Genomic DNA, 14,407 nt, shown 5'->3' on the forward strand with positions numbered 1-14,407 from the left:
CGTTCAACTGCATAATATGATATTTGACCTTTTAAAGGTCAAGGTCAACCATTGTAGCCCAAGGTCAATGCATTACTTATATATCTTTAAACATTTAGCAAAATGTGTATGAACTTATCTAAGAAAAGCTATGTATCTAATACTGTCTATAAAGAAAATTCACATGAATTGAAATGAAATTACTTTGTATAAGACTACCCCACCCACTCTTTATATAGAGAAACAACACAAAGTTAAGTCTGAGAGATATATTCTTATCTCATATTTTAAACAAATGTATGTGTGTAAAAGTCTATAGATCTATACAAGACGATGATTAAATTGTTATATTCAACACTACTCAATAAATGCTGTGTTCTCATTATCATTAAATACCCCTCCCACTTTTCAATTTTATATATAAAACGGGGACAAATAGTGTGTTATATAAGATAATATAGTTTCTGTTACTTTTATTGTCATAGTAGATTTAGATATAGCTATGTTAACATGGATGTTTTATGTAAAAATGATGGGAAATGAAATACATATGAATTATAAGGAGTTTCAGAGAAGAAAAATAAATACATTCATTAGCCTATATTTGGTCTCGTTTTTTGTAACTTTCCCCAGCTTAGATTTGTCTAGACTTTTGATCTGCTATACTATATGCATTTATGATTTAAAAACACCAAAAACATTTTATGTTGCAATTTGTTTAAGGTTTTTGGGCGAATCTTAGCTAGAATGACGGGACTACTATCCATCCAATCAACTGAATGACATGTGTCGTTATTGCATTTTCTGTAAGTCAATACTGCAGTATCTGAATCTAACTAAAGACGGACGCAATAAACTTTTAACAAATTTTTACTTACAATAAGTGCACCTAACATGCATGTTTTCATTTCCTTAGCATCACCGGATTATCCAAGCATCATGTCACCAAGCATGTATTGTATATCTGATAATTAAAGCAGAACCTGTAACTAAAGAATGATAACATACACTGATTCATGCCTGTTAACAGAACAGAACAAACATTTTATTCACTTACGCATTTTACAAACCATCTTGATCAATATAAAACATGCATACATGCGTAAATAGTAATAACGATAATAATAATTATTCGTGAGAGTGTTGTGTGTTTATGTACACACTGAATTGACATTATACTCAACTCAACAAAAAAAGGAAACAGCCAACAAAATCGCATTCATTCCATAATCTTCTTCTTCTTCATAACACACTGAAAATTTTAGCAAAAATCGGCGTCAACAGATAACAGTACTTATTTCATATCAAACGGTGAAAATAAAAAACAATAATAAACGTTGAGTTAAAAAAAAATGAAATTATTTCTTTTCTTAAAGCATGTTATACCGTAAATTGATAACTTCCAAAGGGTACCCTTATAATAAATATTTAAGAGTTTAAAAAATGTATGCAAACTTGAATTATTGAATAGTGTTTCGATATGTATTTGGATCTTTCTTCTAAATAAAATGGACATCTAAGCAAAAAGTGATATACGTCTTCTAAATCGTTTAGATTACATAAAGTACAAATTCTTTCATTGCGGATAGTGTTATAATGTCTACCAGTTTCAATTTACAGACTATGTGACGATAGACGTATTTTAGCAATGATATTTGTATGTTTTTCATTGTCATTGACCTCTTAATACACAGGTCTTTCAAAAACAGGTTTAAGTTCTTTATAAAATAAGTAATGAGGTTGATGAATCAACGTTAACTCTCCACTCAGACACATGCTGATCTCTGAGTCTAGTCTTTAACAAAGGAATAAAACTTGAAATTATAACTGACTCAGGAAACAACCATACATCAGTAAATCATGTTTGGTTTAAAGGTTTGCGAACTTTAAAGGACCAATTAACAGTGTTATTTTGTGTTTTAATTTCTAATATCTGCATATTAATGACAGTAGTAAGGATACAATTTCCTCGTTTCTTTTGATGAAGCTTTAACCCTTTGCATGCTGGGTAATTTGTCGTCTGCTAAAATGTCGTCTGCAGAATTTCTAAAATTAGCATTTTCTTCTATTTTTTTCAAAGAATACTATCAGTGTATGATCGTAATCGACCAAACCCATATCAAGATTATCGACGCGTGCGAACCACACTCAAATTTTAGATAACCCTTTTAGATAGATGGCGTTGAGTTGAAGTACTGATAAGAGATTACTGGGAATCAAATCGGCTATATGAAACCAAAACTCATAAGAAATATTAAACGCTATAATATTTCAAGTCAGTGTCGGATGATTGACCGCATTTATAAATTCATTTTGCCATGTATTTATTGTATCAGCGATCGATTAAGCATATATATAATATTGGTGTTATGACAAAGTTAAGTGATGTTTTTTAATTCAGTTTTTAGTTTAAATGATTTGGTGTCCGTAAGACTTAAGGGGTGTTGCTGCAGTTTTGCGGATTTTTTTCCATCTAATAACTTTTGCTCAAAATTTATATTCAAGTACTACATACAAATACTATATGAAAAATGAAATAAAAACATTGGGTCACCGGCCTTGTTTTGGTTTTATTCACCATTTTATAACATGTACTTTTTCATTAAAACTGAAAAATCTCTTATTGCATAAAAATGATTAATAACCTATGAAATTGGCAACATATTGGTATTATATAAGCTAATATATATCATATACCATTTAATTAAACCACAAACTACCAAAAAATGGAGAACTTAAGTTAAATTTTAAGAAATTTTAATTTTTAGAATTTTTATGTCACCAAAAATAACGTCATTTTTTTACTATTTTAACACAAAAATGGAAGTTAAAAAAGTTCTATCTAATAACTTTTTGCGAAACTGCTCAAATATGTTCATCTACGTATTGTTATCATAAAACAAAAATAAAAAAGGGGGGTCACCGCACTTTTAACAGAGATTTTTTTGTTTAACTATCCCTACCGTCTATGTCAAATTTCCTAAAATACAGCAATTAGGCGAAACCCAAGTACCGGTACATAGACTGTTATGCATAAGCATTATAGATTATTTACAATCTTAATTGGGATCACAACGGCTTACTGAAACACAACACTAATACAATATGTAATCACAAACATAAGACCATACAGTATCAAACTCGACCTTAATCATCCATAACAGGGACTTGTTGACAGATTTCGGCATGTTTTGGAGTTTGTGATTAAATGCTTTAAATTGATTAATGTAAACAACAGGACTAAAGAGCTCCAGGAAAAAAACAATAGTGAAATAAAAGAAAGAAAAAAGAATTAAAAAAAGTTAACCGCACCTGGGATCGAACCACTGAGTACCTATTATGAACCTACTCGGTCATAAATGTGTGATGATTCTGATAACAAAACTATTGGGTTGTGATAATAGCATCGGTGTTGCCATAAATATATCCTCGGTTAAATAAACTGCCGCAACACCCATTAATCCTTCTAATCCTTATCATTTTTAATCCTAAAGTTGCAGGACGTATTATTTGAAGGCCGTTATGAGAGATAAATTGTCAAAATAGCTTCTTTTCATTTCAGCTGTGTACATTTGTTGAGTACGAAAATATCGTAACTAATTGTTTTAATTTATTATTTACATAATGTGGTCAATAATTACATTTAAGTCGGCCTGTCTTGTCCAGTATATAACTCTGGCCTTTCTTGAAGAATAGCAGACTTGATCCAAACTAGATCTTACTTTGTATAACTAGCATCCATCGGAAACCTTTTAAGGTACACATTGATGCAATTTTTCTTTCATGTGAGTGTTATTTGTATATCAGTATTGGAATCAATTATAATAGTGTCCAAAAATAGTATCTACAAGAAGGCAATTCGCGTATACTTGTATATATGTATTTATTTCTTTTAATCGTGTCTCAAAAGGTTATAATTATCTTGCCATGGTTTATCTTAACTTTGGAGTAATTAAACATGCAATAATTATTTGATTGTTTTTCTGATTAATGCAATGCGATTGTTGTGAAATAAATGTTAATGTACATCACTTGATAATGTTTATGTTTTCCAATATTAAGTTTTCAAATGCACCAACCGAACATTATGTTATCGATACGCACAATCGTTTAAAGATGATTTTTTATAAAACCAATTTCCCTTACTGTAGACCCTACTGCCCCAAGTATTTAATATATATGTCCTATTAATTCACACTTAATGTCTTTAAACATTTATATTATGAATACGCTCAATCATTTAAAATGTATGCACTTCAATGTTTTCTAGGTTCTAATGTATGCACTTCAATGTTTTCTAGGTTCTAATGTGTTTCTCTAAAGTGCATTTAATAATTGTTACATACAAAAAAGCTGAAAGCATTTGGTTTGCATGTGATTATCATGATGTATTTCTGATGATTTATATTATATGAGCTACTTTATACATCAATGGATCTTATGTCATAAGCGGCATGTTACTAATGTATGCTACATGTTTAGACAAATGGCTAGAAACGGTTATGCCTCGGTCACACTGTCACGAATCAGAGCTACGAACGAGCTACGAAAACTTTTCGGCACAGTTCGTAGCTATCCTTAATGGACCGTGGCTCTCCGTACTTGATCCGTGATCAATCGTAGTAGTTGTTGGATGTCCGTAGCGACTCTTGACAAATTTTGAACATGTTCAAAAAATTGCTACGAATTTATCGACAGTAGCGTATCCGTAGCAGTCCGTACAAAACCGTACTGATCCGTACTAGTTCGTAACGACACCGTAGTCGTCCATACCTTTCGTGAACCAAAGATTTTCAAGGGCTTCTACGGATTAATACGAAGAACTACGGAGCGGTACGGTAACGTATTGTTGAGTTCACAAGCATGAACCGCCAGCAAATTGCGTTTGCGATAAATTTGTTACACTTGGATATTGATATGGCACAAAATGCAGAGGCCGTAGTCGAGCTGCTTGACGAAATGCACAGAGGTAATAATGATTCAATATCGTTTAACTAGTATAGCTTTGTGCTAAAGGTTACGTATTTTTAAAAGATTAGAATTTGAACTTATTAGTAATACATTTTTTTTATTTGCAGGTAAGTGTCTGCCTCATATGCCTTTTGAATCTTGCTCTTACTTGTACGTGATTTAATAATTGTTAAATTAATAGCCGACATAATTAAATACAAAATTAATCATACTTTCCTAATCATAATCTATATTTGTACATCAATAATAACATACTTTATCAGTTCAGAGAATAAAAAGGAGATGGTGGATAAGGACTGGCTTTTAAGACGACCCGGCTCATGGTTTTGGATGGAGGAGGAAGACTCTTTCCCAGACACGGCTGATTCCATTATTTCTGTTACGCGCTGTTGCTGCCGCTTGCATGTTCTCTTTTTGGGAGGCATTCTGTGTATGACAAGATGCTGGGGGCGCAATGTTCAATCGTAGATCTTCCTTCCTGTCCGTACCAGTCCTTCGCAATTCCCACTGCTTCGCAGCGGACCGTTCTAATTCGTACTTACCCGTACTATACCGTAGCGGATCCGTAGTTAGATCGTACTGATTCGCGTTGCATCGTACTAAATCGTACCAGACCGTAGCGGATTCGTAGTTTTATCGTATTGATTGGTAGCGCCCCGAACTAAATCGCGTCGATTAGTAGCAGTCCGTACATTTCCTTGTTCGTTTTCCAACATTTTGAAGGTAGATTCGTTGTGCTCCGTACTGATATCGTAGCGGCCTACGAATTTTGACAATTTCGTAGTCATTCGTTACCGGTTGAATCGTAGCTCATTCGTAGCTCTGATTCGTGACAGTGTGACCGAGGCATTATTGATATAGTCATCAAATGTTCTATGTTTGCATTCGCTTAATTGGCCAAAATCGATAGGCGTTACATATTTCTGCAGCATAACATATAGCAAGAATGAAAAGTAATACAGAACAGTACCATCCAATTGGATTCTTAGGACCTTGTTCCTGAAATTATCTTTGTTTCCTACCTGAGAATAGATGTCAAGATTGAAGACGCGTGTTGCTTATTGAGAAAACACTGCACAGACTTGTTCAATAAGAGGTTTGGTTGGTACTCAACGATGAGAAGTTGTAAAAGACATAAAACTAAAAATAATTAGACCGTTTCGCAACTAGCGTTATCAAGTAATGCGTGATTTCATTTTATTAAACATTGATCTTTAGTTTATCTATTTGTTCATTTATATATTTGATAATATTGCGTCTACGAGAGAGTATGAATGCTAATAATTACCATTGCATAAATTTAAATCACGATATATGTGTTTGAAACTGAAGAAATAAACTAGACATTTGAAACTTGAATATCCAGAGAGTCCCAAACAATCAGGATAGCAAAGAGTCTTGTTTCTGTTTAATGTGTCGCTTTCCAAAACATGATCTAAACAATCACAATAAAGTTGTAACAGGTGTTAGTCGTGGTCAGTGTAAAATGTTTATATGCACGTTATGCATGCACCACATTGCTATTTTTGTCTCTTTCATTATTCGATATTGGGTTGTTTTCTACTTAGCCTTCTCATTATTATATTGGGTTGTTTTCTACTTGGCCTTCTCATTATTATAAGATATGTTTCTTTGTATTAAAACTAATATTAAGAAATGCATGAATTTGTGAACCAGTACATCAAATCGCCTGATCTTTTCCAAAGAAGAAATCACTCACTTAGGTATTAATGGTTTAATTTATTTCATAAAACCGGGAAAGCAAAACATAATGATGAAACAAGATTCAAACTATTTCCAAAATGTCGCCATAAACAGTTAGCGCTAATTCACTGGCTGTTGTTGTTGCCAAAATGATAACTGACCATGCGCTAACTATTTATGATGTCAGACCGCTTAGTTTAGAAAATTTTACGATAAAAAGTCTACACAAAGACACAATAATGTGCAACAGACATGTTAAACCAGCCAAGAACTGTTTGCTGTCGAACCATTATTCCATGCGTTCATACTTTATGTCATAAATTAACAGGCAGAACAATATTTTAATGATAGACCATGCATTCTTTTCCGCATAAATATGTTAATTATTCGTGTTAACATGTGAGTATAATCTTCTCTAATAATTATTTATACTACAATACATCATTTGACACAGGTATAACTGTCAATTTGCTAAGTCAATCAAGAGTGCATCAAACAACTGCTGTAACAGTTTACAAAATGAACAATGATTATTCTTTAATTAAAATAGTAAACATTTTCATTATATATGTATGCAACCGATTTCATCATGATTTTAATTTTCAATCACTTATGAATAAAACACATTTGCTATATGATATTTAATTAGCTTTATTGAAATATAATGAAATGTATGACAATGTCAAAAGTATACAACAATATTTGTATTCATTTACCGTAAACTCTGTAAGAAGAAAAAGAACAAATAACAGACGGAGATATAGTAATGATGCAAGAACCGCTCCATTTTATAATAGCATCAAATGAATTATTACGTTGTTTATTACACATCTGTTGCTATGTCGTTGCTAACGCTAAGTGGGGAAACCCATGAAATAATAACACCATTAAGATACAGGTTATATAGATGGAAACTGAAATAGTAATGGAAATAAAACAATGATGTCAGACAGTAATGATATTGACGTATGTTTGTTTTATTTTTATTACTTTTGTTGTTTTCTGTGTTAATGCTTTCACAAAAAGAAAGATCTATAGGTAAGGTTATAATAGTCACTATTTTATTTTACTGATATACATCCTAGATAAAGGGCTGTTGAGAGCAATTGTATATCGCATCTTCGGTTTTAAAGGTGATAGGTAGTCATATGAGACACAGGCCTTCAATTGACCAGTTTGGCGCCTGACATTTAAACAATTAATTTACAGAATGATACAGAATTGTATTAAAAACACCACTAATTACCCACTTGCACCATTATTTCCAATAATAAAAACGTTACGACTGAAATCAGATTATTACTAATAATAGTTTATTCCGAAATGAATTGTAAATGTACCTACATGTATTTCATCAAAGGTATACATACTTTTCCTTTCCATAGCATGGCAATTGATGATAAGCTGAATTTTCTGTGAGGATATATTTATTTTGTGACGATGACGTTCATACAACAAGTTAACAAAGATAAAAAGACAGTCAACTGCAGTGCCGCAAGAGGCAAAAATTTAAAACATAACAACTGCAGTCGTGGATAATTCTCAATTGCTCGATTGAAGGCATATTAACCCAAGGTGCCTGAACCACGTGACTTTTTCGGCTATGTGTGGGACAATCGAATGTAAACAAAACGTCGCTTCAGGTAACGTTTTTGATAATTTCTTCATTATTTCAAAACCATTTTCAAAAAAACAAAAACGAGTGCCCGGTTATTGTAAAAAGACACAACCTTGGTAAGTTTGCGCAAAATTAAGTATTGTTTCCAAAAAGTGCAACGCGTGTTTGAAAACACATGAAGTGAAATGCTATGTGTGGTATATTTTTTGTTCAATCAACAAAAACATTGATTATAATATTGTCGAGGGTTTAAAAAATAGGGCGGACATTGTTATTCTTCAAAGATAAACTACTTACATTGTATGTTTGCGCAAATACATCTGATTCGGAGTGTGTATATACATGTTATACATAAATGTTATACTGCTATGTGTGGGACACATTTTTTAAATGCTATGTGTGGTATACAAGAATTTGCCCGTCAGTTCTGCATTTAATCTGAACACAGATTTGTAAGAATCTAGAACATAAACTTTAGTCTGTCCTGAAAATATATCAAATTAACCAAATGTTACATTATTGAATACTGAAGTAATCGTGTAATGATTAAACAATTTATGTTTAACTGAAAAAAATTCTTATAAAAGCATACATGTTATGTTGAAATATAATATTTCTTTGTTTTACTTATTGTCTTTAAATAAATATAATGATTGATATTTCTGCCTGATTATTGAATTTGGTCATTTTTTTTATGAATGACAAAGAAAATAAGAGCACATGCTTTAAAATGGGTTTAACTTCTATTGTTTTTCAGACTTGAAAAGGATTAGTCGAAAGATCTGTAACGCTTTTAAGGTTCGAAGCTGTGTAAGAACTACATGAACACCATCAACCACACGGAAGGTGATATGTGGCAAGTTAATTATCAGAACCACAGTGACAGAGACAGGGACCCCGCTTCATTCTGTGATGTTTATGGAAAGCTATTTCATCTAACTATGCAAACATACCATTTAACATGTATTTTTGCATAAGCAAAACAAAGTGTGTGTATTGAAATGTGTGTATATTTATGGGTTTTGTATCTATGTTATTACTAAAATTGATTAAATGAATATAAAATCTGATTATGTGTGTTCATAAAACAGGTGTTTCATAACAAATAACAAGTTAAATCCAATGATGCTTGTCTGTGATCTATTCCAATAGCATCTCCATATGAACATCTTCGAATCCAATAATGCTTGTTTGTGGTCTATTCCAATATTATCTCTATATGAATATCTTCAGTATATCAAAATAAACACGTCATTAATAATAACATTACTTTATAACTAGCATGCACGTGTGACAATAGAAATTAAACCATCAAATACATAAAGAAGTACATTAGTATTCATAAAGAAATTGTATGTAATCAGTCAATTTATGAATTTGCAAATCTTGCTATTCAAACATATAACATATCTAATTAAGTCATAACAAATGATCATCGCCAAAACGTCTTGACTTGTGGGGTCTATTATTCCAACAAACATATTGAATTGCATCAATACTTTATTTACTCAGATTCAAATGAAATCTGAATAACTGAAAATAGTTTGAGATGTTTAATGAAAATACTCATTCGCCCCGGTCATGAAAGGGCGCTGCAAGATCTTGTTACCACTGCACCAAGTTATTAACATTAAATCATATAATGTTGTTCAATTTGTTGAAATGTCAAAATTTTATGTAATGTTTACTTTGATTGTTTTCTTTCCCTGCAATACTTGCACCATCTGGTAATAAAACAAACAGTCATTTAAACTTTGGAACATTTACTATACATTTTTGTATATGACAACTTTTCATTGATCAAAATATCAGTACGTCTTTTGAAGGTGCTTCCAAAAATACTTTAATCTCCCTGAAAAGAACAAAATACAAATGAAATAAACTGTTCAACTTAAAACAATAGCATGCGTGATATATCAGATAGCTCAATAGGATTTAGATACAAATACATGATTTTCCAGAAAAAAAAATGTTATTGATCTTAGTGTCTATATGTTTCAAAATGCTGTATGATCTCTTTATGCTTATTGAATAACTATCGTTACAGTCAAAAATGCCTACACATTCCTGCTAAAAAAACACACAACTAACACTTTTTGTAGATTTGTTGCAATAATATTCACATTACATCTTGCACAAACAATCCTTACGATTTTGTGTATTAAACAAGTGCATTAGTTGGCACTAACAACTCACTGAAAATTCAACATTTTGTAACAATCAATTTTATAGAAACAAACAAGAAAAAGTTTGCCCAACGGAACTATTTTCCCTGTCCGTGCGTGGGTGGCTTTGTGTTAGGAGATCCCCGACCGTGTTTTGACCTCTCTGCCACACTGTTCGCAAACAAATAGCATTCTAAAAGTAAACAAAATATGAATATAAGTTATCGACAATCATGATAATTTTGAGTAACATGAACGTAGGATTATCATATTTAAGGCGCGCAAAACACTACCAACAATGTTTATTGACCAACTTTTGTTATTCAGACAGACTTTAAATATTATTGACGTTAATGTCAATCTTTCGATTCTCTAGTTTAGTTTGTATACCACACATAGCATTTAAAAAATTTGTCCCACACATAGCATCATTACATTTTCATACACACACTCCGAATCAGATGTATTTGCGCAAACATACAATGTATGTAGCTTCTCTATGAAGAATTACAATGTCCGCCCTATTTTTTAAACCCTCGACAACATTGTAATCAACGTTTTTGTTGATCGAATAAAAAATATACCACACATAGCATTTCACTTCGTGTGTTTTCAAGCACGCGTTGCACTTTTTGGAAAAATTACTTAATTAATTTAGCGCAAACTTACCAAAGTTGTGTCTTTTGACAATGACCGGGCACTCGTCTCTGTTTTTTTTGAAAATGGTTTTGAAATAATGAAGAAATTATCAAAAACGTTACCTGAAGCGACGTTTTGTTTACATCCGATTGTCCCACACATAGCCGAAAAAGTCACGTGGTTCAGGCACCTTGTTAACCGCGCAATGCTTTTTCTAATCTTAAGCACTTAATTCATCCAAACGGTTAAAGTACAAAACGCTCACATTCTAGTTTGCGGTCAAATTAATTGAAAGGCCTTACGAATTGCATTTTCTTTAAAACGGCACTGCAGTATCTTAATTCAAATTAATACAGCTACAATGCAAAATAATAAGCTCTCGGCGTTTTAGTATCTTTTTAACATAATAATTACTGGAATTAACGGGAATAATATTGGAATAATTGCAAATAATGTTCCAAACACGACGTTATACATGTAATTATAAGTATTTTAAATTTCTGTAAGTGTGTTCAAAATGCATATTTGTAGAAACTGGATTAATACAACACGCCCTAGATGCCATAAATGCAAACGTACACCCGGTTCATCCAGTTCACAAAGATATTATAATTGTCCAAGCTTCAACGGATTCCCTGTCCCGTTACCAGCACCTGTAACTAACGAGTGAACACACATTGATTCATGCTTATTAACTGATATTACGAGTATAAACGCGTGCGTTCAATTGAACTAAACTCATAATGAAAGCTATAGAAGATTACTAGTTTCCATGTATTTCTTAATTAACACAATTCTATGTTCGTGGAACGTGCAGCCGTCCTCGTATAATCAAGGTATTTGCTTGTATGAAGACTGTATTGTTTTCTTCGATTTGCTTGTATGAAGGCTGTATTGTTTTTTTAAGGGGTTTCAGATGTTTTCTAACATAGCACAATCATTCTGTTTTAGATGTCTGCTACTGAACAAGCTTCTGCGGAATTACGCCAAGTTAGCGTAATAACTCTCCTTAAACTAGTGGTGCTTCAAAAAGAATGTGTGTATCACACTATCATCGGTAATAATATGGTAGGTTCTGCAATCATGTCAACAAGAAGACAATTAGCATATACTTGTATTTATTGCATTCCATCTTGCCTCAAAAACTTGCAATCATCTTTTCTCTGGTTTATCTTCCGCATTAAGTAATTAAATTGCGATTGAATGAAATTATAGATATAATCTATTTATTTCGAATGTTATTTTGATTGCTATGAAATCAATGTTTATTTACATCTCCTGATAATGTATTTTTTATTTTTCCTGTATTATGTTTGTAAAACAAACCAACAGAAAATGTATGTTATCAAAACGCTTAATCGTTTATAGAGTTACGTTTTTAATTAAAAACCGTTATAACTGAGTGTAGACGTTTTTGTTCAAAATCTAATAATATGCCTTTTGATTCACATTTAATCTTCATAAACACACACCTTAACCCATTTCTAGAAAAAATGCCTAGGCAAACAGCCTAGAAAAGAAATTTCTGTAAGAAATATTCTAAATATAGAAATAAGTATAATAGAAATCCCTATTTTTTACATAAATTGATCCAATTTAGAAGGATGGGAGAGTCCACTAAGCGTTAATGGGTTAAAGTAAACAAGGTTCTTTACATCCCACGTTATCATTAATTGATGCGAATGCATGTGACGCGTTCTTGTACGCCGTTATAAAAATAGTTCCTTTGTTTACCATGAAATGTATGCGAAACAAATGTGTTTTGAGGTTCTAATTTGTGTTGCTTCTGCAAATGTAAAGATTCCTACACGCATGAAAAGCTTATTGGATTTGGTGTGCATCTGACAATCGTATTGCGGCTCGTATGATCTATATTATAATTCATTCACCACATACGGGGTCTAAATAAGAGAATTAACAAATCGCATGGCTTGATATTTGTGATTAACAATAACAATTTATATATTTGAAATGAAAACGAATATTTTAAGAGTATATACACAAATAATATGCACATTTTAATAATTATTAGATGTATTGCATTAAAATTGCTGGTTCTATTCAGAAACTAATTTGGCCCTTAGAAAAATTTGACTTGTTCCACCCATTACATGACATTGTCTGATCAGTCCGTGAACAACTGTTCAGTGTGGCACGGTATGCAAAGACATAATAATTCTCAAACGTTATCCTGTCAATTCTTAATATTTTGAGAGTACCAATATGTGTAACACTTCAACATTATGATGAATAATAACCACTATTATGTTTCTCTTATAGTTGATCATCATTGGATCTTAAGATACCAGGTAGAAATCAAATTAATTTCGGTTTCCCAAGTGTGGGTGTTTCACCAGATCATTTAGATTGTGATCTAACAATATTTAAGACAATATGGACGGCCAGCGAAACAGAAAGAAAACTAGTATACAGCTAAGTGTTACACACTATTAACACTTACTTAAACAATGACGCTTATCTTACATTTTTATGTTTAAGTAAATCTTTTATTAAATTATTTTTAGCGAGTATTTAAATATAATTAATAGTAAAATATCAAATTTATATCATCATCAACCTTCACTTACTTTTTTACGACACTCAAATTGTAAATAAATTGTCTTTTAACGCGCGAGCCCAGAAAATATGTTTGCTAAATCTAAAAAGAGATGCTTTTGACATAAAAGTGTCAGACATGCATTTCCCTTAGCAATAATATCAATGTCCTTACCACTTGACTTCTATCTATGCTAAATATCATCCACTAGTCTCACTTAAGGTGTAATCTATTGAAAGAATTACATAATGAAAAAGCCACGCACGTGTCGTTGTATTGTTAAAGTAATGCAGCCATTATTACTTTGTTAAAAAAACTGTTTGATTGTACATCCCACATACTCAATTCTTTTTTATTTTTTGAAAATTCTCCGACCGACGTTGTTAGTAATCTACACATGTTATTGTTTAAAGAAGCTCTTGTGTGTATTGCGAAACATAATAAATTACCATGCCATAGACATTGTTGTCAAAAGACGCACACCTCGTGAATGTTTTAAACATACGCCTTAAAGTAAACACATGTTCTTCAAACACCACTTTTAACGTTTAATTTAGGAGAATTTAGCACACGCAAACAAGGTATTGAACATTGTAAGCAATATTCTGTCAATGTTTACCAATAACTGTTTTCAAATTAGTTTGGACTGAATTAGCTTATTGCATTGTTCAATACATTTTAATTTCTATAACACTGATATTACTCAGAAATCAGTTTGTAACAAACAATATTCAAACATATATTTTACAGTAGTTTTGTCTAGAGAATCTTTCA

General features: G+C 31.9%; 1 protein-coding gene across 1 annotated transcript in view; it reads left to right on the plus strand.

The window, feature by feature from the left end:
* LOC127853857 (ras-like protein family member 11A-like) overlaps window positions 1-14,407 on the plus strand; it is a 222,059-nt gene that overhangs the window by 157,477 nt on the left and 50,175 nt on the right. The gene's annotated exons all lie outside the window — the stretch shown is intronic.

Source organism: Dreissena polymorpha, chromosome 12 (genome assembly GCF_020536995.1).
Source record: "Dreissena polymorpha isolate Duluth1 chromosome 12, UMN_Dpol_1.0, whole genome shotgun sequence".
NCBI lineage: Eukaryota > Metazoa > Mollusca > Bivalvia > Myida > Dreissenidae > Dreissena > Dreissena polymorpha.